The 22,990-nt window shown below is 41.6% G+C and overlaps 13 non-coding genes across 13 annotated transcripts; all 13 read right to left on the reverse strand.

Annotated features, from left to right (window-relative positions):
• Positions 1–143: 143 nt before the first annotated feature.
• On the reverse strand, positions 144–215 carry TRNAP-UGG (transfer RNA proline (anticodon UGG)). The gene has a single exon. It is a non-coding gene; the product is annotated as a tRNA-Pro (tRNA).
• Positions 216–2,185: 1,970 nt separating this feature from the next.
• On the reverse strand, positions 2,186–2,258 carry TRNAV-CAC (transfer RNA valine (anticodon CAC)). Its single transcript has one exon. It is a non-coding gene; the product is annotated as a tRNA-Val (tRNA).
• Positions 2,259–2,530: 272 nt separating this feature from the next.
• TRNAP-UGG (transfer RNA proline (anticodon UGG)) lies at positions 2,531–2,602 on the reverse strand. Its single transcript has one exon. It is a non-coding gene; the product is annotated as a tRNA-Pro (tRNA).
• A 4,377-nt stretch (positions 2,603–6,979) lies between these two features.
• TRNAV-CAC (transfer RNA valine (anticodon CAC)) lies at positions 6,980–7,052 on the reverse strand. Its single transcript has one exon. It is a non-coding gene; the product is annotated as a tRNA-Val (tRNA).
• A 272-nt stretch (positions 7,053–7,324) lies between these two features.
• TRNAP-UGG (transfer RNA proline (anticodon UGG)) lies at positions 7,325–7,396 on the reverse strand. The gene has a single exon. It is a non-coding gene; the product is annotated as a tRNA-Pro (tRNA).
• Positions 7,397–11,773: 4,377 nt separating this feature from the next.
• Positions 11,774–11,846, reverse strand: TRNAV-CAC (transfer RNA valine (anticodon CAC)). Its single transcript has one exon. It is a non-coding gene; the product is annotated as a tRNA-Val (tRNA).
• Positions 11,847–12,118: 272 nt separating this feature from the next.
• Positions 12,119–12,190, reverse strand: TRNAP-UGG (transfer RNA proline (anticodon UGG)). The gene has a single exon. It is a non-coding gene; the product is annotated as a tRNA-Pro (tRNA).
• A 1,970-nt stretch (positions 12,191–14,160) lies between these two features.
• TRNAV-CAC (transfer RNA valine (anticodon CAC)) lies at positions 14,161–14,233 on the reverse strand. Its single transcript has one exon. It is a non-coding gene; the product is annotated as a tRNA-Val (tRNA).
• Positions 14,234–16,556: 2,323 nt separating this feature from the next.
• TRNAV-CAC (transfer RNA valine (anticodon CAC)) lies at positions 16,557–16,629 on the reverse strand. The gene has a single exon. It is a non-coding gene; the product is annotated as a tRNA-Val (tRNA).
• A 272-nt stretch (positions 16,630–16,901) lies between these two features.
• Positions 16,902–16,973, reverse strand: TRNAP-UGG (transfer RNA proline (anticodon UGG)). Its single transcript has one exon. It is a non-coding gene; the product is annotated as a tRNA-Pro (tRNA).
• A 1,970-nt stretch (positions 16,974–18,943) lies between these two features.
• Positions 18,944–19,016, reverse strand: TRNAV-CAC (transfer RNA valine (anticodon CAC)). The gene has a single exon. It is a non-coding gene; the product is annotated as a tRNA-Val (tRNA).
• A 272-nt stretch (positions 19,017–19,288) lies between these two features.
• TRNAP-UGG (transfer RNA proline (anticodon UGG)) lies at positions 19,289–19,360 on the reverse strand. The gene has a single exon. It is a non-coding gene; the product is annotated as a tRNA-Pro (tRNA).
• A 2,325-nt stretch (positions 19,361–21,685) lies between these two features.
• On the reverse strand, positions 21,686–21,757 carry TRNAP-UGG (transfer RNA proline (anticodon UGG)). The gene has a single exon. It is a non-coding gene; the product is annotated as a tRNA-Pro (tRNA).
• Between the last annotated feature and the right edge of the window lie 1,233 nt (positions 21,758–22,990).

The following is a 22,990-nucleotide window of genomic DNA, read 5'->3' on the forward strand; positions in this document are numbered from 1 at the left end:
GACCAGATGTTTGGTATTAGCTCAGACTGGGCAGGGCTGAAGCATGAGACTCTAGCAAAGAATTATCCACTACTGCAAAGAAAAAATTGATGTTGGTTTTGAAACGCAAACTTCAAAACAACTTGAAAAGAGTACCAAGAAAAGGGCTCGTCCGGGATTTGAACCCGGGACCTCTCGCACCCAAAGCGAGAATCATACCCCTAGACCAACGAGCCCTCAAAATCCTCTTACCTCTCAAAAGCTAATACCGGCTCTAAGCCCGCAATGAAGATCATGCTGGTATCTTTATGATGCTTGGTCTGTGAATACGCATGAAAGTCAGTCTCAACTTACCCTTTCTCAAACGATAGCACTATCATTTACAAGTGTCTCCTTTTATTCCGTCCCAGCTTTGGACACGTCTTACAGGAAGTCAGCCCTTATTTATATATTTCTTCAGTGGCTGAAGCTTAATGAGAAAGAGTAACAAGTTGTTCATAACAACATAAGAAACACATTGTGCATTTTCTCTTAAATACTCCTTCACTTTGTGCCAAAAGAAATACCAAGGTGAATACCTAGGCCACAGATTCAAGCTAAAGATCTTCCTGCTGAATGCAAGGCGCATTAAAAACTGCATATCGCTGGACTAAAGCATTCCTTGCATAGCCTCTAACATCATAACATAACTGAGCTGCTAGCAGCAAGCTAACCAATACCTTTCTGAAATGAGAATTACATGTGCTTATCTGCTCAATCAGTGCTCGATCAGGCGAGATTTAGAAAAGGTGGAAAGGGTCCAAGTGGATGCCCCTTCCTTTTTAGGGTGGGTCCTGCTGACTATCATAGGATTGCTTGTAAAAGTGGCCATGGTCAGAGGAAAAGCTGCCAACACTTCTTAGCGTTCTCTATAGATGCAGCCATTTTCTGTGACTGTAATTTCGGCCTTTTCCCAGAAGTCTCTATTCTGCCTATGCAAATTAACAAAAGCAGTGCTTATTCCTCACTTGCTCAAATGTCCTTCCTGTCCAGAAAGCTCTGATTAAGCATGCTTATTTTCTTTTTCTGGGATATTTTAAATTGTTTCGCTGTCCAGTCTGTGGCAGTAGAAAGCTGCTTATGATGCCAGGTTTTGATGAATCCCCAAGGTACAAGTACAGAGGAATATATCAGTCTCTAGGATATGGAACTTTTAGCTAACACATCACAATATGTGATGCTTGCCAAGAAAACACTACATTCTGGAGCGCTGATGATCAGAACATTCTGCTCCTGAAGGATAGAAAAGACAGCTTGATTGAAATAAAGTCTGTTTATATTGACGCTCTCTCTCTCCCTATATATACATACATGCGTACACACACACACACAGGTATGTCATGCATTTCTTCAGATTTGTTTCAACCATTTACCATTTATTGGAGAATCCCTACTTTTCAAGTGACTGCAAATGAAGTCATCTCTGGCACTTTTTGTGCAAAGTAAGAGACACACATGACACCTTTTTATAAAAGTCATCAGTTTCTTTGTTACTGTGTACTTTCAAAGCATGGGGCTTTCACACGTCAGGTAAACCTGATTACCACTACACAACAAAAGCAGATGCAGCTTTCTTATCTATGTCGTGACAGAACAGTTGTGAATTGAGTAGAAGAAGGGCCCTGATGTGATACTTATTACATGCAGCCTGTAAGATAGTCAAACATGCAGGCTAAGAAGGAAGATGCAAATATCAATGTATTAGAAAAACACCTAAAGGCGAGTGATATGCTTTCATTCATGCATGGCTAGGAAAAATCGCCATACTGTTGCAAACATTCTTACACCACCAACTGGAAATAAATGATTCTGACATTAAACGTAAAGGTGACAATGCATTTGTATCATCACCTTGAGAAGGATCATCTTGGAATTGAGCCGAGGGCCTCTGCACTCAAAGCCAGAAACACTCCACTAAAATAAGATTCCTGTTGGTGCCAACAATTCTCCATGTTAATGCTTGTTCTAGGTGAGCAGTGAACCGATTACAGGGCTCTTTTGAAAGCAAGGTCTGAGAACCAACAGATACATCCACACGCCGATTACTTTAGTGTTTTGAGAGAATTCCCTTTCTTGGAACGAGATTGCATGAAATAATCTTCAGGGCTTGGACAATTCCATGGCAAAACGGCACCTATCAACATTGTAGCCAACACAATATAACAACTGTTTCTGCCCGGTTTCGAACCGGGGACCTTTCGCGTGTGAGGCAAACGTGATAACCACTACACTACAGAAACAGATACCTACAGTTGATTTTTCTGTAATGAAACTGCTCCGAACTGGCTATTCCATGGGCCTCTGGCTTTAGATTTCTTTCATGCAACCTGCCCGACATCCCTAGCTGAACGCTCGTACATGCCATGCAAGACCAGATGTTTGGTATTAGCTCAGACTGGGCAGGGCTGAAGCATGAGACTCTAGCAAAGAATTATCCACTACTGCAAAGAAAAAATTGATGTTGGTTTTGAAACGCAAACTTCAAAACAACTTGAAAAGAGTACCAAGAAAAGGGCTCGTCCGGGATTTGAACCCGGGACCTCTCGCACCCAAAGCGAGAATCATACCCCTAGACCAACGAGCCCTCAAAATCCTCTTACCTCTCAAAAGCTAATACCGGCTCTAAGCCCGCAATGAAGATCATGCTGGTATCTTTATGATGCTTGGTCTGTGAATACGCATGAAAGTCAGTCTCAACTTACCCTTTCTCAAACGATAGCACTATCATTTACAAGTGTCTCCTTTTATTCCGTCCCAGCTTTGGACACGTCTTACAGGAAGTCAGCCCTTATTTATATATTTCTTCAGTGGCTGAAGCTTAATGAGAAAGAGTAACAAGTTGTTCATAACAACATAAGAAACACATTGTGCATTTTCTCTTAAATACTCCTTCACTTTGTGCCAAAAGAAATACCAAGGTGAATACCTAGGCCACAGATTCAAGCTAAAGATCTTCCTGCTGAATGCAAGGCGCAATAAAAACTGCATATCGCTGGACTAAAGCATTCCTTGCATAGCCTCTAACATCATAACATAACTGAGCTGCTAGCAGCAAGCTAACCAATACCTTTCTGAAATGAGAATGACATGTGCTTATCTGCTCAATCAGTGCTCAATCAGGCTCGATCAGGCGAGATTTAGAAAAGGTGGAAAGGGTCCAAGTGGATGCCCCTTCCTTTTTAGGGTGGGTCCTGCTGACTATCATAGGATTGCTTGTAAAAGTGGCCAGGGTCAGAGGAAAAGCTGCCAACACTTCTTAGCGTTCTCTATAGATGCAGCCATTTTCTGTGACTGTAATTTCGGCCTTTTCCCAGAAGTCTCTATTCTGCCTATGCAAATTAACAAAAGCAGTGCTTATTCCTCACTTGCTCAAATGTCCTTCCTGTCCAGAAAGCTCTGATTAAGCATGCTTATTTTCTTTTTCTGGGATATTTTAAATTGTTTCGCTGTCCAGTCTGTGGCAGTAGAAAGCTGCTTATGATGCCAGGTTTTGATGAATCCCCAAGGTACAAGTACAGAGGAATATATCAGTCTCTAGGATATGGAACTTTTAGCTAACACATCACAATATGTGATGCTTGCCAAGAAAACACTACATTCTGGAGCGCTGATGATCAGAACATTCTGCTCCTGAAGGATAGAAAAGACAGCTTGATTGAAATAAAGTCTGTTTATATTGACGCTCTCTCTCTCCCTATATATACATACATGCATACACACACACACACAGGTATGTCATGCATTTCTTCAGATTTGTTTCAACCATTTACCATTTATTGGAGAATCCCTACTTTTCAAGTGACTGCAAATGAAGTCATCTCTGGCACTTTTTGTGCAAAGTAAGAGACACACATGACACCTTTTTATAAAAGTCATCGGTTTCTTTGTTACTGTGTACTTTCAAAGCATGGGGCTTTCACACGTCAGGTAAACCTGATTACCACTACACAACAAAAGCAGATGCAGCTTTCTTATCTATGTCGTGATAGTACAGTTGTGAATTGAGTAGAAGAAGGGCCCTGATGTGATACTTATTACATGCAGCCTGTAAGATAGTCAAACATGCAGGCTAGGAAGGAAGATGCAAATATCAATGTATTAGAAAAACACCTAAAGGCGAGTGATATGCTTTCATTCATGCATGGCTAGGAAAAATCGCCATACTGTTGCAAACATTCTTACACCACCAACTGGAAATAAATGATTCTGACATTAAACGTAAAGGTGAGAATGCATTTGTATCATCACCTTGAGAAGGATCATCTTGGAATTGAGCCGAGGGCCTCTGCACTCAAAGCCAGAAACACTCCACTAAAATAAGATTCCTGTTGGTGCCAACAATTCTCCATGTTAATGCTTGTTCTAGGTGAGCAGTGAACCGATTACAGGGCTCTTTTGAAAGCAAGGTCTGAGAACCAACAGATACATCCACACGCCGATTACTTTAGTGTTTTGAGAGAATTCCCTTTCTTGGAACGAGATTGCATGAAATAATCTTCAGGGCTTGGACAATTCCATGGCAAAACGGCACCTATCAACATTGTAGCCAACACAATATAACAACTGTTTCTGCCCGGTTTCGAACCGGGGACCTTTCGCGTGTGAGGCGAACTTGATAACCACTACACTACAGAAACAGATACCTACAGTTGATTTTTCTGTAATGAAACTGCTCCGAACTGGCTATTCCATGGGCCTCTGGCTTTAGATTTCTTTCATGCAACCTGCCCGACATCCCTAGCTGAACGCTCGTACATGCCATGCAAGACCAGATGTTTGGTATTAGCTCAGACTGGGCAGGGCTGAAGCATGAGACTCTAGCAAAGAATTATCCACTACTGCAAAGAAAAAATTGATGTTGGTTTTGAAACGCAAACTTCAAAACAACTTGAAAAGAGTACCAAGAAAAGGGCTTGTCCGGGATTTGAACCCGGGACCTCTCGCACCCAAAGCGAGAATCATACCCCTAGACCAACGAGCCCTCAAAATTCTCTTACCTCTCAAAAGCTAATACCGGCTCTAAGCCCGCAATGAAGATCATGCTGGTATCTTTATGATGCTTGGTCTGTGAATACGCATGAAAGTCAGTCTCAACTTACCCTTTCTCAAACGATAGCACTATCATTTACAAGTGTCTCCTTTTATTCCGTCCCAGCTTTGGACACGTCTTACAGGAAGTCGGCCCTTATTTATATATTTCTGCAGTGGCTGAAGCTTAATGAGAAAGAGTAACAAGTTGTTCATAACAACATAAGAAACACATTGTGCATTTTCTCTCAAATACTCCTTCACTTTGTGCCAAAAGAAATACCAAGGTGAATACCTAGGCCACAGATTCAAGCTAAAGATCTTCCTGGTGAAGGCAAGGCGCAATAAAAACTGCATATCGCTGGACTAAAGCATTCCTTGCATAGCCTCTAACATCATAACATAACTGAGCTGCTAGCAGCAAGCTAACCAATACCTTTCTGAAATGAGAATGACATGTGCTTATCTGCTCAATCAGTGCTCAATCAGGCTCGATCAGGCGAGATTTAGAAAAGGTGGAAAGGGTCCAAGTGGATGCCCCTTCCTTTTTAGGGTGGGTCCTGCTGACTATCATAGGATTGCTTGTAAAAGTGGCCAGGGTCAGAGGAAAAGCTGCCAACACTTCTTAGCGTTCTCTATAGATGCAGCCATTTTCTGTGACTGTAATTTCGGCCTTTTCCCAGAAGTCTCTATTCTGCCTATGCAAATTAACAAAAGCAGTGCTTATTCCTCACTTGCTCAAATGTCCTTCCTGTCCAGAAAGCTCTGATTAAGCATGCTTATTTTCTTTTTCTGGGATATTTTAAATTGTTTCGCTGTCCAGTCTGTGGCAGTAGAAAGCTGCTTATGATGCCAGGTTTTGATGAATCCCCAAGGTACAAGTACAGAGGAATATATCAGTCTCTAGGATATGGAACTTTTAGCTAACACATCACAATATCTGATGCTTGCCAAGAAAACACTACATTCTGGAGCGCTGATGATCAGAACATTCTGCTCCTGAAGGATAGAAAAGACAGCTTGATTGAAATAAAGTCTGTTTATATTGACGCTCTCTCTCTCCCTATATATACATACATGCGTACACACACACACACAGGTATGTCATGCAGTTCTTCAGATTTGTTTCAACCATTTACCATTTATTGGAGAATCCCTACTTTTCAAGTGACTGCAAATGAAGTCATCTCTGGCACTTTTTGTGCAAAGTAAGAGACACACATGACACCTTTTTATAAAAGTCATCAGTTTCTTTGTTACTGTGTACTTTCAAAGCATGGGGCTTTCACACGTCAGGTAAACCTGATTACCACTACACAACAAAAGCAGATGCAGCTTTCTTATCTATGTCGTGATAGAACAAATGTGAATTGAGTAGAAGAAGGGCCCTGATGTGATACTTATTACATGCAGCCTGTAAGATAGTCAAACATGCAGGCTAAGAAGGAAGATGCAAATATCAATGTATTAGAAAAACACCTAAAGGCGAGTGATATGCTTTCATTCATGCATGGCTAGGAAAAATCGCCATACTGTTGCAAACATTCTTACACCACCAACTGGAAATAAATGATTCTGACATTAAACGTAAAGGTGACAATGCATTTGTATCATCACCTTGAGAAGGATCATCTTGGAATTGAGCCGAGGGCCTCTGCACTCAAAGCCAGAAACACTCCACTAAAATAAGATTCCTGTTGGTGCCAACAATTCTCCATGTTAATGCTTGTTCTAGGTGAGCAGTGAACCGATTGCAGGGCTCTTTTGAAAGCAAGGTCTGAGAACCAACAGATACATCCACACGCCGATTACTTTAGTGTTTTGAGAGAATTCCCTTTCTTGGAACGAGATTGCATGAAATAATCTTCAGGGCTTGGACAATTCCATGGCAAAACGGCACCTATCAACATTGTAGCCAACACAATATAACAACTGTTTCTGCCCGGTTTCGAACCGGGGACCTTTCGCGTGTGAGGCGAACGTGATAACCACTACACTACAGAAACAGATACCTACAGTTGATTTTTCTGTAATGAAACTGCTCCGAACTGGCTATTCCATGGGCCTCTGGCTTTAGATTTCTTTCATGCAACCTGCCCGACATCCCTAGCTGAACGCTCGTACATGCCATGCAAGACCAGATGTTTGGTATTAGCTCAGACTGGGCAGGGCTGAAGCATGAGACTCTAGCAAAGAATTATCCACTACTGCAAAGAAAAAATTGATGTTGGTTTTGAAACGCAAACTTCAAAACAACTTGAAAAGAGTACCAAGAAAAGGGCTCGTCCGGGATTTGAACCCGGGACCTCTCGCACCCAAAGCGAGAATCATACCCCTAGACCAACGAGCCCTCAAAATCCTCTTACCTCTCAAAAGCTAATACCGGCTCTAAGCCCGCAATGAAGATCATGCTGGTATCTTTATGATGCTTGGTCTGTGAATACGCATGAAAGTCAGTCTCAACTTACCCTTTCTCAAACGATAGCACTATCATTTACAAGTGTCTCCTTTTATTCCGTCCCAGCTTTGGACACGTCTTACAGGAAGTCAGCCCTTATTTATATATTTCTTCAGTGGCTGAAGCTTAATGAGAAAGAGTAACAAGTTGTTCATAACAACATAAGAAACACATTGTGCATTTTCTCTTAAATACTCCTTCACTTTGTGCCAAAAGAAATACCAAGGTGAATACCTAGGCCACAGATTCAAGCTAAAGATCTTCCTGCTGAATGCAAGGCGCATTAAAAACTGCATATCGCTGGACTAAAGCATTCCTTGCATAGCCTCTAACATCATAACATAACTGAGCTGCTAGCAGCAAGCTAACCAATACCTTTCTGAAATGAGAATGACATGTGCTTATCTGCTCAATCAGTGCTCAATCAGGCTCGATCAGTCGAGATTTAGAAAAGGTGGAAAGGGTCCAAGTGGATGCCCCTTCCTTTTTAGGGTGGGTCCTGCTGACTATCATAGGATTGCTTGTAAAAGTGGCCAGGGTCAGAGGAAAAGCTGCCAACACTTCTTAGCGTTCTCTATAGATGCAGCCATTTTCTGTGACTGTAATTTCGGCCTTTTCCCAGAAGTCTCTATTCTGCCTATGCAAATTAACAAAAGCAGTGCTTATTCCTCACTTGCTCAAATGTCCTTCCTGTCCAGAAAGCTCTGATTAAGCATGCTTATTTTCTTTTTCTGGGATATTTTAAATTGTTTCGCTGTCCAGTCTGTGGCAGTAGAAAGCTGCTTATGATGCCAGGTTTTGATGAATCCCCAAGGTACAAGTACAGAGGAATATATCAGTCTCTAGGATATGGAACTTTTAGCTAACACATCACAATATGTGATGCTTGCCAAGAAAACACTACATTCTGGAGCGCTGATGATCAGAACATTCTGCTCCTGAAGGATAGAAAAGACAGCTTGATTGAAATAAAGTCTGTTTATATTGACGCTCTCTCTCTCCCTATATATACATACATGCATACACACACACACACAGGTATGTCATGCATTTCTTCAGATTTGTTTCAACCATTTACCATTTATTGGAGAATCCCTACTTTTCAAGTGACTGCAAATGAAGTCATCTCTGGCACTTTTTGTGCAAAGTAAGAGACACACATGACACCTTATTATAAAAGTCATCGGTTTCTTTGTTACTGTGTACTTTCAAAGCATGGGGCTTTCACACGTCAGGTAAACCTGATTACCACTACACAACAAAAGCAGATGCAGCTTTCTTATCTATGTCGTGATAGAACAGTTGTGAATTGAGTAGAAGAAGGGCCCTGATGTGATACTTATTACATGCAGCCTGTAAGATAGTCAAACATGCAGGCTAGGAAGGAAGATGCAAATATCAATGTATTAGAAAAACACCTAAAGGCGAGTGATATGCTTTCATTCATGCATGGCTAGGAAAAATCGCCATACTGTTGCAAACATTCTTACACCACCAACTGGAAATAAATGATTCTGACATTAAACGTAAAGGTGAGAATGCATTTGTATCATCACCTTGAGAAGGATCATCTTGGAATTGAGCCGAGGGCCTCTGCACTCAAAGCCAGAAACACTCCACTAAAATAAGATTCCTGTTGGTGCCAACAATTCTCCATGTTAATGCTTGTTCTAGGTGAGCAGTGAACCGATTACAGGGCTCTTTTGAAAGCAAGGTCTGAGAACCAACAGATACATCCACACGCCGATTACTTTAGTGTTTTGAGAGAATTCCCTTTCTTGGAACGAGATTGCATGAAATAATCTTCAGGGCTTGGACAATTCCATGGCAAAACGGCACCTATCAACATTGTAGCCAACACAATATAACAACTGTTTCTGCCCGGTTTCGAACCGGGGACCTTTCGCGTGTGAGGCGAACTTGATAACCACTACACTACAGAAACAGATACCTACAGTTGATTTTTCTGTAATGAAACTGCTCCGAACTGGCTATTCCATGGGCCTCTGGCTTTAGATTTCTTTCATGCAACCTGCCCGACATCCCTAGCTGAACGCTCGTACATGCCATGCAAGACCAGATGTTTGGTATTAGCTCAGACTGGGCAGGGCTGAAGCATGAGACTCTAGCAAAGAATTATCCACTACTGCAAAGAAAAAATTGATGTTGGTTTTGAAACGCAAACTTCAAAACAACTTGAAAAGAGTACCAAGAAAAGGGCTTGTCCGGGATTTGAACCCGGGACCTCTCGCACCCAAAGCGAGAATCATACCCCTAGACCAACGAGCCCTCAAAATTCTCTTACCTCTCAAAAGCTAATACCGGCTCTAAGCCCGCAATGAAGATCATGCTGGTATCTTTATGATGCTTGGTCTGTGAATACGCATGAAAGTCAGTCTCAACTTACCCTTTCTCAAACGATAGCACTATCATTTACAAGTGTCTCCTTTTATTCCGTCCCAGCTTTGGACACGTCTTACAGGAAGTCAGCCCTTATTTATATATTTCTGCAGTGGCTGAAGCTTAATGAGAAAGAGTAACAAGTTGTTCATAACAACATAAGAAACACATTGTGCATTTTCTCTCAAATACTCCTTCACTTTGTGCCAAAAGAAATACCAAGGTGAATACCTAGGCCACAGATTCAAGCTAAAGATCTTCCTGGTGAAGGCAAGGCGCAATAAAAACTGCATATCGCTGGACTAAAGCATTCCTTGCATAGCCTCTAACATCATAACATAACTGAGCTGCTAGCAGCAAGCTAACCAATACCTTTCTGAAATGAGAATGACATGTGCTTATCTGCTCAATCAGTGCTCAATCAGGCTCGATCAGGCGAGATTTAGAAAAGGTGGAAAGGGTCCAAGTGGATGCCCCTTCCTTTTTAGGGTGGGTCCTGCTGACTATCATAGGATTGCTTGTAAAAGTGGCCAGGGTCAGAGGAAAAGCTGCCAACACTTCTTAGCGTTCTCTATAGATGCAGCCATTTTCTGTGACTGTAATTTCGGCCTTTTCCCAGAAGTCTCTATTCTGCCTATGCAAATTAACAAAAGCAGTGCTTATTCCTCACTTGCTCAAATGTCCTTCCTGTCCAGAAAGCTCTGATTAAGCATGCTTATTTTCTTTTTCTGGGATATTTTAAATTGTTTCGCTGTCCAGTCTGTGGCAGTAGAAAGCTGCTTATGATGCCAGGTTTTGATGAATCCCCAAGGTACAAGTACAGAGGAATATATCAGTCTCTAGGATATGGAACTTTTAGCTAACACATCACAATATGTGATGCTTGCCAAGAAAACACTACATTCTGGAGCGCTGATGATCAGAACATTCTGCTCCTGAAGGATAGAAAAGACAGCTTGATTGAAATAAAGTCTGTTTATATTGACGCTCTCTCTCTCCCTATATATACATACATGCATACACACACACACACAGGTATGTCATGCATTTCTTCAGATTTGTTTCAACCATTTACCATTTATTGGAGAATCCCTACTTTTCAAGTGACTGCAAATGAAGTCATCTCTGGCACTTTTTGTGCAAAGTAAGAGACACACATGACACCTTTTTATAAAAGTCATCGGTTTCTTTGTTACTGTGTACTTTCAAAGCATGGGGCTTTCACACGTCAGGTAAACCTGATTACCACTACACAACAAAAGCAGATGCAGCTTTCTTATCTATGTCGTGATAGAACAGTTGTGAATTGAGTAGAAGAAGGGCCCTGATGTGATACTTATTACATGCAGCCTGTAAGATAGTCAAACATGCAGGCTAGGAAGGAAGATGCAAATATCAATGTATTAGAAAAACACCTAAAGGCGAGTGATATGCTTTCATTCATGCATGGCTAGGAAAAATCGCCATACTGTTGCAAACATTCTTACACCACCAACTGGAAATAAATGATTCTGACATTAAACGTAAAGGTGACAATGCATTTGTATCATCACCCTGAGAAGGATCATCTTGGAATTGAGCCGAGGGCCTCTGCACTCAAAGCCAGAAACACTCCACTAAAATAAGATTCCTGTTGGTGCCAACAATTCTCCATGTTAATGCTTGTTCTAGGTGAGCAGTGAACCGATTGCAGGGCTCTTTTGAAAGCAAGGTCTGAGAACCAACAGATACATCCACACGCCGATTACTTTAGTGTTTTGAGAGAATTCCCTTTCTTGGAACGAGATTGCATGAAATAATCTTCAGGGCTTGGACAATTCCATGGCAAAACGGCACCTATCAACATTGTAGCCAACACAATATAACAACTGTTTCTGCCCGGTTTCGAACCGGGGACCTTTCGCGTGTGAGGCGAACGTGATAACCACTACACTACAGAAACAGATACCTACAGTTGATTTTTCTGTAATGAAACTGCTCCGAACTGGCTATTCCATGGGCCTCTGGCTTTAGATTTCTTTCATGCAACCTGCCCGACATCCCTAGCTGAACGCTCGTACATGCCATGCAAGACCAGATGTTTGGTATTAGCTCAGACTGGGCAGGGCTGAAGCATGAGACTCTAGCAAAGAATTATCCACTACTGCAAAGAAAAAATTGATGTTGGTTTTGAAACGCAAACTTCAAAACAACTTGAAAAGAGTACCAAGAAAAGGGCTCGTCCGGGATTTGAACCCGGGACCTCTCGCACCCAAAGCGAGAATCATACCCCTAGACCAACGAGCCCTCAAAATCCTCTTACCTCTCAAAAGCTAATACCGGCTCTAAGCCCGCAATGAAGATCATGCTGGTATCTTTATGATGCTTGGTCTGTGAATACGCATGAAAGTCAGTCTCAACTTACCCTTTCTCAAACGATAGCACTATCATTTACAAGTGTCTCCTTTTATTCCGTCCCAGCTTTGGACACGTCTTACAGGAAGTCAGCCCTTATTTATATATTTCTTCAGTGGCTGAAGCTTAATGAGAAAGAGTAACAAGTTGTTCATAACAACATAAGAAACACATTGTGCATTTTCTCTTAAATACTCCTTCACTTTGTGCCAAAAGAAATACCAAGGTGAATACCTAGGCCACAGATTCAAGCTAAAGATCTTCCTGCTGAATGCAAGGCGCATTAAAAACTGCATATCGCTGGACTAAAGCATTCCTTGCATAGCCTCTAACATCATAACATAACTGAGCTGCTAGCAGCAAGCTAACCAATACCTTTCTGAAATGAGAATTACATGTGCTTATCTGCTCAATCAGTGCTCGATCAGGCGAGATTTAGAAAAGGTGGAAAGGGTCCAAGTGGATGCCCCTTCCTTTTTAGGGTGGGTCCTGCTGACTATCATAGGATTGCTTGTAAAAGTGGCCATGGTCAGAGGAAAAGCTGCCAACACTTCTTAGCGTTCTCTATAGATGCAGCCATTTTCTGTGACTGTAATTTCGGCCTTTTCCCAGAAGTCTCTATTCTGCCTATGCAAATTAACAAAAGCAGTGCTTATTCCTCACTTGCTCAAATGTCCTTCCTGTCCAGAAAGCTCTGATTAAGCATGCTTATTTTCTTTTTCTGGGATATTTTAAATTGTTTCGCTGTCCAGTCTGTGGCAGTAGAAAGCTGCTTATGATGCCAGGTTTTGATGAATCCCCAAGGTACAAGTACAGAGGAATATATCAGTCTCTAGGATATGGAACTTTTAGCTAACACATCACAATATGTGATGCTTGCCAAGAAAACACTACATTCTGGAGCGCTGATGATCAGAACATTCTGCTCCTGAAGGATAGAAAAGACAGCTTGATTGAAATAAAGTCTGTTTATATTGACGCTCTCTCTCTCCCTATATATACATACATGCGTACACACACACACACAGGTATGTCATGCATTTCTTCAGATTTGTTTCAACCATTTACCATTTATTGGAGAATCCCTACTTTTCAAGTGACTGCAAATGAAGTCATCTCTGGCACTTTTTGTGCAAAGTAAGAGACACACATGACACCTTTTTATAAAAGTCATCAGTTTCTTTGTTACTGTGTACTTTCAAAGCATGGGGCTTTCACACGTCAGGTAAACCTGATTACCACTACACAACAAAAGCAGATGCAGCTTTCTTATCTATGTCGTGACAGAACAGTTGTGAATTGAGTAGAAGAAGGGCCCTGATGTGATACTTATTACATGCAGCCTGTAAGATAGTCAAACATGCAGGCTAAGAAGGAAGATGCAAATATCAATGTATTAGAAAAACACCTAAAGGCGAGTGATATGCTTTCATTCATGCATGGCTAGGAAAAATCGCCATACTGTTGCAAACATTCTTACACCACCAACTGGAAATAAATGATTCTGACATTAAACGTAAAGGTGACAATGCATTTGTATCATCACCTTGAGAAGGATCATCTTGGAATTGAGCCGAGGGCCTCTGCACTCAAAGCCAGAAACACTCCACTAAAATAAGATTCCTGTTGGTGCCAACAATTCTCCATGTTAATGCTTGTTCTAGGTGAGCAGTGAACCGATTACAGGGCTCTTTTGAAAGCAAGGTCTGAGAACCAACAGATACATCCACACGCCGATTACTTTAGTGTTTTGAGAGAATTCCCTTTCTTGGAACGAGATTGCATGAAATAATCTTCAGGGCTTGGACAATTCCATGGCAAAACGGCACCTATCAACATTGTAGCCAACACAATATAACAACTGTTTCTGCCCGGTTTCGAACCGGGGACCTTTCGCGTGTGAGGCGAACGTGATAACCACTACACTACAGAAACAGATACCTACAGTTGATTTTTCTGTAATGAAACTGCTCCGAACTGGCTATTCCATGGGCCTCTGGCTTTAGATTTCTTTCATGCAACCTGCCCGACATCCCTAGCTGAACGCTCGTACATGCCATGCAAGACCAGATGTTTGGTATTAGCTCAGACTGGGCAGGGCTGAAGCATGAGACTCTAGCAAAGAATTATCCACTACTGCAAAGAAAAAATTGATGTTGGTTTTGAAACGCAAACTTCAAAACAACTTGAAAAGAGTACCAAGAAAAGGGCTTGTCGGGATTTGAACCCGGGACCTCTCGCACCCAAAGCGAGAATCATACCCCTAGACCAACGAGCCCTCAAAATTCTCTTACCTCTCAAAAGCTAATACCGGCTCTAAGCCCGCAATGAAGATCATGCTGGTATCTTTATGATGCTTGGTCTGTGAATACGCATGAAAGTCAGTCTCAACTTACCCTTTCTCAAACGATAGCACTATCATTTACAAGTGTCTCCTTTTATTCCGTCCCAGCTTTGGACACGTCTTACAGGAAGTCAGCCCTTATTTATATATTTCTGCAGTGGCTGAAGCTTAATGAGAAAGAGTAACAAGTTGTTCATAACAACATAAGAAACACATTGTGCATTTTCTCTCAAATACTCCTTCACTTTGTGCCAAAAGAAATACCAAGGTGAATACCTAGGCCACAGATTCAAGCTAAAGATCTTCCTGGTGAAGGCAAGGCGCAATAAAAACTGCATATCGCTGGACTAAAGCATTCCTTGCATAGCCTCTAACATCATAACATAACTGAGCTGCTAGCAGCAAGCTAACCAATACCTTTCTGAAATGAGAATGACATGTGCTTATCTGCTCAATCAGTGCTCAATCAGGCTCGATCAGGCGAGATTTAGAAAAGGTGGAAAGGGTCCAAGTGGATGCCCCTTCCTTTTTAGGGTGGGTCCTGCTGACTATCATAGGATTGCTTGTAAAAGTGGCCAGGGTCAGAGGAAAAGCTGCCAACACTTCTTAGCGTTCTCTATAGATGCAGCCATTTTCTGTGACTGTAATTTCGGCCTTTTCCCAGAAGTCTCTATTCTGCCTATGCAAATTAACAAAAGCAGTGCTTATTCCTCACTTGCTCAAATGTCCTTCCTGTCCAGAAAGCTCTGATTAAGCATGCTTATTTTCTTTTTCTGGGATATTTTAAATTGTTTCGCTGTCCAGTCTGTGGCAGTAGAAAGCTGCTTATGATGCCAGGTTTTGATGAATCCCCAAGGTACAAGTACAGAGGAATATATCAGTCTCTAGGATATGGAACTTTTAGCTAACACATCACAATATGTGATGCTTGCCAAGAAAACACTACATTCTGGAGCGCTGATGATCAGAACATTCTGCTCCTGAAGGATAGAAAAGACAGCTTGATTGAAATAAAGTCTGTTTATATTGACGCTCTCTCTCTCCCTATATATACATACATGCATACACACACACACACAGGTATGTCATGCATTTCTTCAGATTTGTTTCAACCATTTACCATTTATTGGAGAATCCCTACTTTTCAAGTGACTGCAAATGAAGTCATCTCTGGCACTTTTTGTGCAAAGTAAGAGACACACATGACACCTTTTTATAAAAGTCATCGGTTTCTTTGTTACTGTGTACTTTCAAAGCATGGGGCTTTCACACGTCAGGTAAACCTGATTACCACTACACAACAAAAGCAGATGCAGCTTTCTTATCTATGTCGTGATAGAACAGTTGTGAATTGAGTAGAAGAAGGGCCCTGATGTGATACTTATTACATGCAGCCTGTAAGATAGTCAAACATGCAGGCTAGGAAGGAAGATGCAAATATCAATGTATTAGAAAAACACCTAAAGGCGAGTGATATGCTTTCATTCATGCATGGCTAGGAAAAATCGCCATACTGTTGCAAACATTCTTACACCACCAACTGGAAATAAATGATTCTGACATTAAACGTAAAGGTGACAATGCATTTGTATCATCACCCTGAGAAGGATCATCTTGGAATTGAGCCGAGGGCCTCTGCACTCAAAGCCAGAAACACTCCACTAAAATAAGATTCCTGTTGGTGCCAACAATTCTCCATGTTAATGCTTGTTCTAGGTGAGCAGTGAACCGATTGCAGGGCTCTTTTGAAAGCAAGGTCTGAGAACCAACAGATACATCCACACGCCGATTACTTTAGTGTTTTGAGAGAATTCCCTTTCTTGGAACGAGATTGCATGAAATAATCTTCAGGGCTTGGACAATTCCATGGCAAAACGGCACCTATCAACATTGTAGCCAACACAATATAACAACTGTTTCTGCCCGGTTTCGAACCGGGGACCTTTCGCGTGTGAGGCGAACGTGATAACCACTACACTACAGAAACAGATACCTACAGTTGATTTTTCTGTAATGAAACTGCTCCGAACTGGCTATTCCATGGGCCTCTGGCTTTAGATTTCTTTCATGCAACCTGCCCGACATCCCTAGCTGAACGCTCGTACATGCCATGCAAGACCAGATGTTTGGTATTAGCTCAGACTGGGCAGGGCTGAAGCATGAGACTCTAGCAAAGAATTATCCACTACTGCAAAGAAAAAATTGATGTTGGTTTTGAAACGCAAACTTCAAAACAACTTGAAAAGAGTACCAAGAAAAGGGCTCGTCCGGGATTTGAACCCGGGACCTCTCGCACCCAAAGCGAGAATCATACCCCTAGACCAACGAGCCCTCAAAATCCTCTTACCTCTCAAAAGCTAATACCGGCTCTAAGCCCGCAATGAAGATCATGCTGGTATCTTTATGATGCTTGGTCTGTGAATACGCATGAAAGTCAGTCTCAACTTACCCTTTCTCAAACGATAGCACTATCATTTACAAGTGTCTCCTTTTATTCCGTCCCAGCTTTGGACACGTCTTACAGGAAGTCAGCCCTTATTTATATATTTCTTCAGTGGCTGAAGCTTAATGAGAAAGAGTAACAAGTTGTTCATAACAACATAAGAAACACATTGTGCATTTTCTCTTAAATACTCCTTCACTTTGTGCCAAAAGAAATACCAAGGTGAATACCTAGGCCACAGATTCAAGCTAAAGATCTTCCTGCTGAATGCAAGGCGCATTAAAAACTGCATATCGCTGGACTAAAGCATTCCTTGCATAGCCTCTAACATCATAACATAACTGAGCTGCTAGCAGCAAGCTAACCAATACCTTTCTGAAATGAGAATTACATGTGCTTATCTGCTCAATCAGTGCTCGATCAGGCGAGATTTAGAAAAGGTGGAAAGGGTCCAAGTGGATGCCCCTTCCTTTTTAGGGTGGGTCCTGCTGACTATCATAGGATTGCTTGTAAAAGTGGCCATGGTCAGAGGAAAAGCTGCCAACACTTCTTAGCGTTCTCTATAGATGCAGCCATTTTCTGTGACTGTAATTTCGGCCTTTTCCCAGAAGTCTCTATTCTGCCTATGCAAATTAACAAAAGCAGTGCTTATTCCTCACTTGCTCAAATGTCCTTCCTGTCCAGAAAGCTCTGATTAAGCATGCTTATTTTCTTTTTCTGGGATATTTTAAATTGTTTCGCTGTCCAGTCTGTGGCAGTAGAAAGCTGCTTATGATGCCAGGTTTTGATGAATCCCCAAGGTACAAGTACAGAGGAATATATCAGTCTCTAGGATATGGAACTTTTAGCTAACACATCACAATATGTGATGCTTGCCAAGAAAACACTACATTCTGGAGCGCTGATGATCAGAACATTCTGCTCCTGAAGGATAGAAAAGACAGCTTGATTGAAATAAAGTCTGTTTATATTGACGCTCTCTCTCTCCCTATATATACATACATGCGTACACACACACACACAGGTATGTCATGCATTTCTTCAGATTTGTTTCAACCATTTACCATTTATTGGAGAATCCCTACTTTTCAAGTGACTGCAAATGAAGTCATCTCTGGCACTTTTTGTGCAAAGTAAGAGACACACATGACACCTTTTTATAAAAGTCATCAGTTTCTTTGTTACTGTGTACTTTCAAAGCATGGGGCTTTCACACGTCAGGTAAACCTGATTACCACTACACAACAAAAGCAGATGCAGCTTTCTTATCTATGTCGTGACAGAACAGTTGTGAATTGAGTAGAAGAAGGGCCCTGATGTGATACTTATTACATGCAGCCTGTAAGATAGTCAAACATGCAGGCTAAGAAGGAAGATGCAAATATCAATGTATTAGAAAAACACCTAAAGGCGAGTGATATGCTTTCATTCATGCATGGCTAGGAAAAATCGCCATACTGTTGCAAACATTCTTACACCACCAACTGGAAATAAATGATTCTGACATTAAACGTAAAGGTGACAATGCATTTGTATCATCACCTTGAGAAGGATCATCTTGGAATTGAGCCGAGGGCCTCTGCACTCAAAGCCAGAAACACTCCACTAAAATAAGATTCCTGTTGGTGCCAACAATTCTCCATGTTAATGCTTGTTCTAGGTGAGCAGTGAACCGATTACAGGGCTCTTTTGAAAGCAAGGTCTGAGAACCAACAGATACATCCACACGCCGATTACTTTAGTGTTTTGAGAGAATTCCCTTTCTTGGAACGAGATTGCATGAAATAATCTTCAGGGCTTGGACAATTCCATGGCAAAACGGCACCTATCAACATTGTAGCCAACACAATATAACAACTGTTTCTGCCCGGTTTCGAACCGGGGACCTTTCGCGTGTGAGGCGAACGTGATAACCACTACACTACAGAAACAGATACCTACAGTTGATTTTTCTGTAATGAAACTGCTCCGAACTGGCTATTCCATGGGCCTCTGGCTTTAGATTTCTTTCATGCAACCTGCCCGACATCCCTAGCTGAACGCTCGTACATGCCATGCAAGACCAGATGTTTGGTATTAGCTCAGACTGGGCAGGGCTGAAGCATGAGACTCTAGCAAAGAATTATCCACTACTGCAAAGAAAAAATTGATGTTGGTTTTGAAACGCAAACTTCAAAACAACTTGAAAAGAGTACCAAGAAAAGGGCTCGTCCGGGATTTGAACCCGGGACCTCTCGCACCCAAAGCGAGAATCATACCCCTAGACCAACGAGCCCTCAAAATCCTCTTACCTCTCAAAAGCTAATACCGGCTCTAAGCCCGCAATGAAGATCATGCTGGTATCTTTATGATGCTTGGTCTGTGAATACGCATGAAAGTCAGTCTCAACTTACCCTTTCTCAAACGATAGCACTATCATTTACAAGTGTCTCCTTTTATTCCGTCCCAGCTTTGGACACGTCTTACAGGAAGTCAGCCCTTATTTATATATTTCTTCAGTGGCTGAAGCTTAATGAGAAAGAGTAACAAGTTGTTCATAACAACATAAGAAACACATTGTGCATTTTCTCTTAAATACTCCTTCACTTTGTGCCAAAAGAAATACCAAGGTGAATACCTAGGCCACAGATTCAAGCTAAAGATCTTCCTGCTGAATGCAAGGCGCAATAAAAACTGCATATCGCTGGACTAAAGCATTCCTTGCATAGCCTCTAACATCATAACATAACTGAGCTGCTAGCAGGAAGCTAACCAATACCTTTCTGAAATGAGAATGACATGTGCTTATCTGCTCAATCAGTGCTCAATCAGGCTCGATCAGGCGAGATTTAGAAAAGGTGGAAAGGGTCCAAGTGGATGCCCCTTCCTTTTTAGGGTGGGTCCTGCTGACTATCATAGGATTGCTTGTAAAAGTGGCCAGGGTCAGAGGAAAAGCTGCCAACACTTCTTAGCGTTCTCTATAGATGCAGCCATTTTCTGTGACTGTAATTTCGGCCTTTTCCCAGAAGTCTCTATTCTGCCTATGCAAATTAACAAAAGCAGTGCTTATTCCTCACTTGCTCAAATGTCCTTCCTGTCCAGAAAGCTCTGATTAAGCATGCTTATTTTCTTTTTCTGGGATATTTTAAATTGTTTCGCTGTCCAGTCTGTGGCAGTAGAAAGCTGCTTATGATGCCAGGTTTTGATGAATCCCCAAGGTACAAGTACAGAGGAATATATCAGTCTCTAGGATATGGAACTTTTAGCTAACACATCACAATATGTGATGCTTGCCAAGAAAACACTACATTCTGGAGCGCTGATGATCAGAACATTCTGCTCCTGAAGGATAGAAAAGACAGCTTGATTGAAATAAAGTCTGTTTATATTGACGCTCTCTCTCTCCCTATATATACATACATGCATACACACACACACACAGGTATGTCATGCATTTCTTCAGATTTGTTTCAACCATTTACCATTTATTGGAGAATCCCTACTTTTCAAGTGACTGCAAATGAAGTCATCTCTGGTACTTTTTGTGCAAAGTAAGAGACACACATGACACCTTATTATAAAAGTCATCGGTTTCTTTGTTACTGTGTACTTTCAAAGCATGGGGCTTTCACACGTCAGGTAAACCTGATTACCACTACACAACAAAAGCAGATGCAGCTTTCTTATCTATGTCGTGATAGAACAGTTGTGAATTGAGTAGAAGAAGGGCCCTGATGTGATACTTATTACATGCAGCCTGTAAGATAGTCAAACATGCAGGCTAGGAAGGAAGATGCAAATATCAATGTATTAGAAAAACACCTAAAGGCGAGTGATATGCTTTCATTCATGCATGGCTAGGAAAAATCGCCATACTGTTGCAAACATTCTTACACCACCAACTGGAAATAAATGATTCTGACATTAAACGTAAAGGTGACAATGCATTTGTATCATCACCTTGAGAAGGATCATCTTGGAATTGAGCCGAGGGCCTCTGCACTCAAAGCCAGAAACACTCCACTAAAATAAGATTCCTGTTGGTGCCAACAATTCTCCATGTTAATGCTTGTTCTAGGTGAGCAGTGAACCGATTACAGGGCTCTTTTGAAAGCAAGGTCTGAGAACCAACAGATACATCCACACGCCGATTACTTTAGTGTTTTGAGAGAATTCCCTTTCTTGGAACGAGATTGCATGAAATAATCTTCAGGGCTTGGACAATTCCATGGCAAAACGGCACCTATCAACATTGTAGCCAACACAATATAACAACTGTTTCTGCCCGGTTTCGAACCGGGGACCTTTCGCGTGTGAGGCGAACTTGATAACCACTACACTACAGAAACAGATACCTACAGTTGATTTTTCTGTAATGAAACTGCTCCGAACTGGCTATTCCATGGGCCTCTGGCTTTAGATTTCTTTCATGCAACCTGCCCGACATCCCTAGCTGAACGCTCGTACATGCCATGCAAGACCAGATGTTTGGTATTAGCTCAGACTGGGCAGGGCTGAAGCATGAGACTCTAGCAAAGAATTATCCACTACTGCAAAGAAAAAATTGATGTTGGTTTTGAAACGCAAACTTCAAAACAACTTGAAAAGAGTACCAAGAAAAGGGCTCGTCCGGGATTTGAACCCGGGACCTCTCGCACCCAAAGCGAGAATCATACCCCTAGACCAACGAGCCCTCAAAATTCTCTTACCTCTCAAAAGCTAATACCGGCTCTAAGCCCGCAATGAAGATCATGCTGGTATCTTTATGATGCTTGGTCTGTGAATACGCATGAAAGTCAGTCTCAACTTACCCTTTCTCAAACGATAGCACTATCATTTACAAGTGTCTCCTTTTATTCCGTCCCAGCTTTGGACACGTCTTACAGGAAGTCAGCCCTTATTTATATATTTCTGCAGTGGCTGAAGCTTAATGAGAAAGAGTAACAAGTTGTTCATAACAACATAAGAAACACATTGTGCATTTTCTCTCAAATACTCCTTCACTTTGTGCCAAAAGAAATACCAAGGTGAATACCTAGGCCACAGATTCAAGCTAAAGATCTTCCTGCTGAATGCAAGGCGCAATAAAAACTGCATATCGCTGGACTAAAGCATTCCTTGCATAGCCTCTAACATCATAACATAACTGAGCTGCTAGCAGCAAGCTAACCAATACCTTTCTGAAATGAGAATGACATGTGCTTATCTGCTCAATCAGTGCTCAATGAGGCTCGATCAGGCGAGATTTAGAAAAGGTGGAAAGGGTCCAAGTGGATGCCCCTTCCTTTTTAGGGTGGGTCCTGCTGACTATCATAGGATTGCTTGTAAAAGTGGCCAGGGTCAGAGGAAAAGCTGCCAACACTTCTTAGCGTTCTCTATAGATGCAGCCATTTTCTGTGACTGTAATTTCGGCCTTTTCCCAGAAGTCTCTATTCTGCCTATGCAAATTAACAAAAGCAGTGCTTATTCCTCACTTGCTCAAATGTCCTTCCTGTCCAGAAAGCTCTGATGAAGCATGCTTATTTTCTTTTTCTGGGATATTTTAAATTGTTTCGCTGTCCAGTCTGTGGCAGTAGAAAGCTGCTTATGATGCCAGGTTTTGATGAATCCCCAAGGTACAAGTACAGAGGAATATATCAGTCTCTAGGATATGGAACTTTTAGCTAACACATCACAATATGTGATGCTTGCCAAGAAAACACTACATTCTGGAGCGCTGATGATCAGAACATTCTGCTCCTGAAGGATAGAAAAGACAGCTTGATTGAAATAAAGTCTGTTTATATTGACGCTCTCTCTCTCCCTATATATACATACATGCATACACACACACACACAGGTATGTCATGCATTTCTTCAGATTTGTTTCAACCATTTACCATTTATTGGAGAATCCCTACTTTTCAAGTGACTGCAAATGAAGTCA

The sequence above is a fragment of the Triturus cristatus genome, chromosome 8 (assembly GCF_964204655.1).
Source record: "Triturus cristatus chromosome 8, aTriCri1.1, whole genome shotgun sequence".
NCBI lineage: Eukaryota > Metazoa > Chordata > Amphibia > Caudata > Salamandridae > Triturus > Triturus cristatus.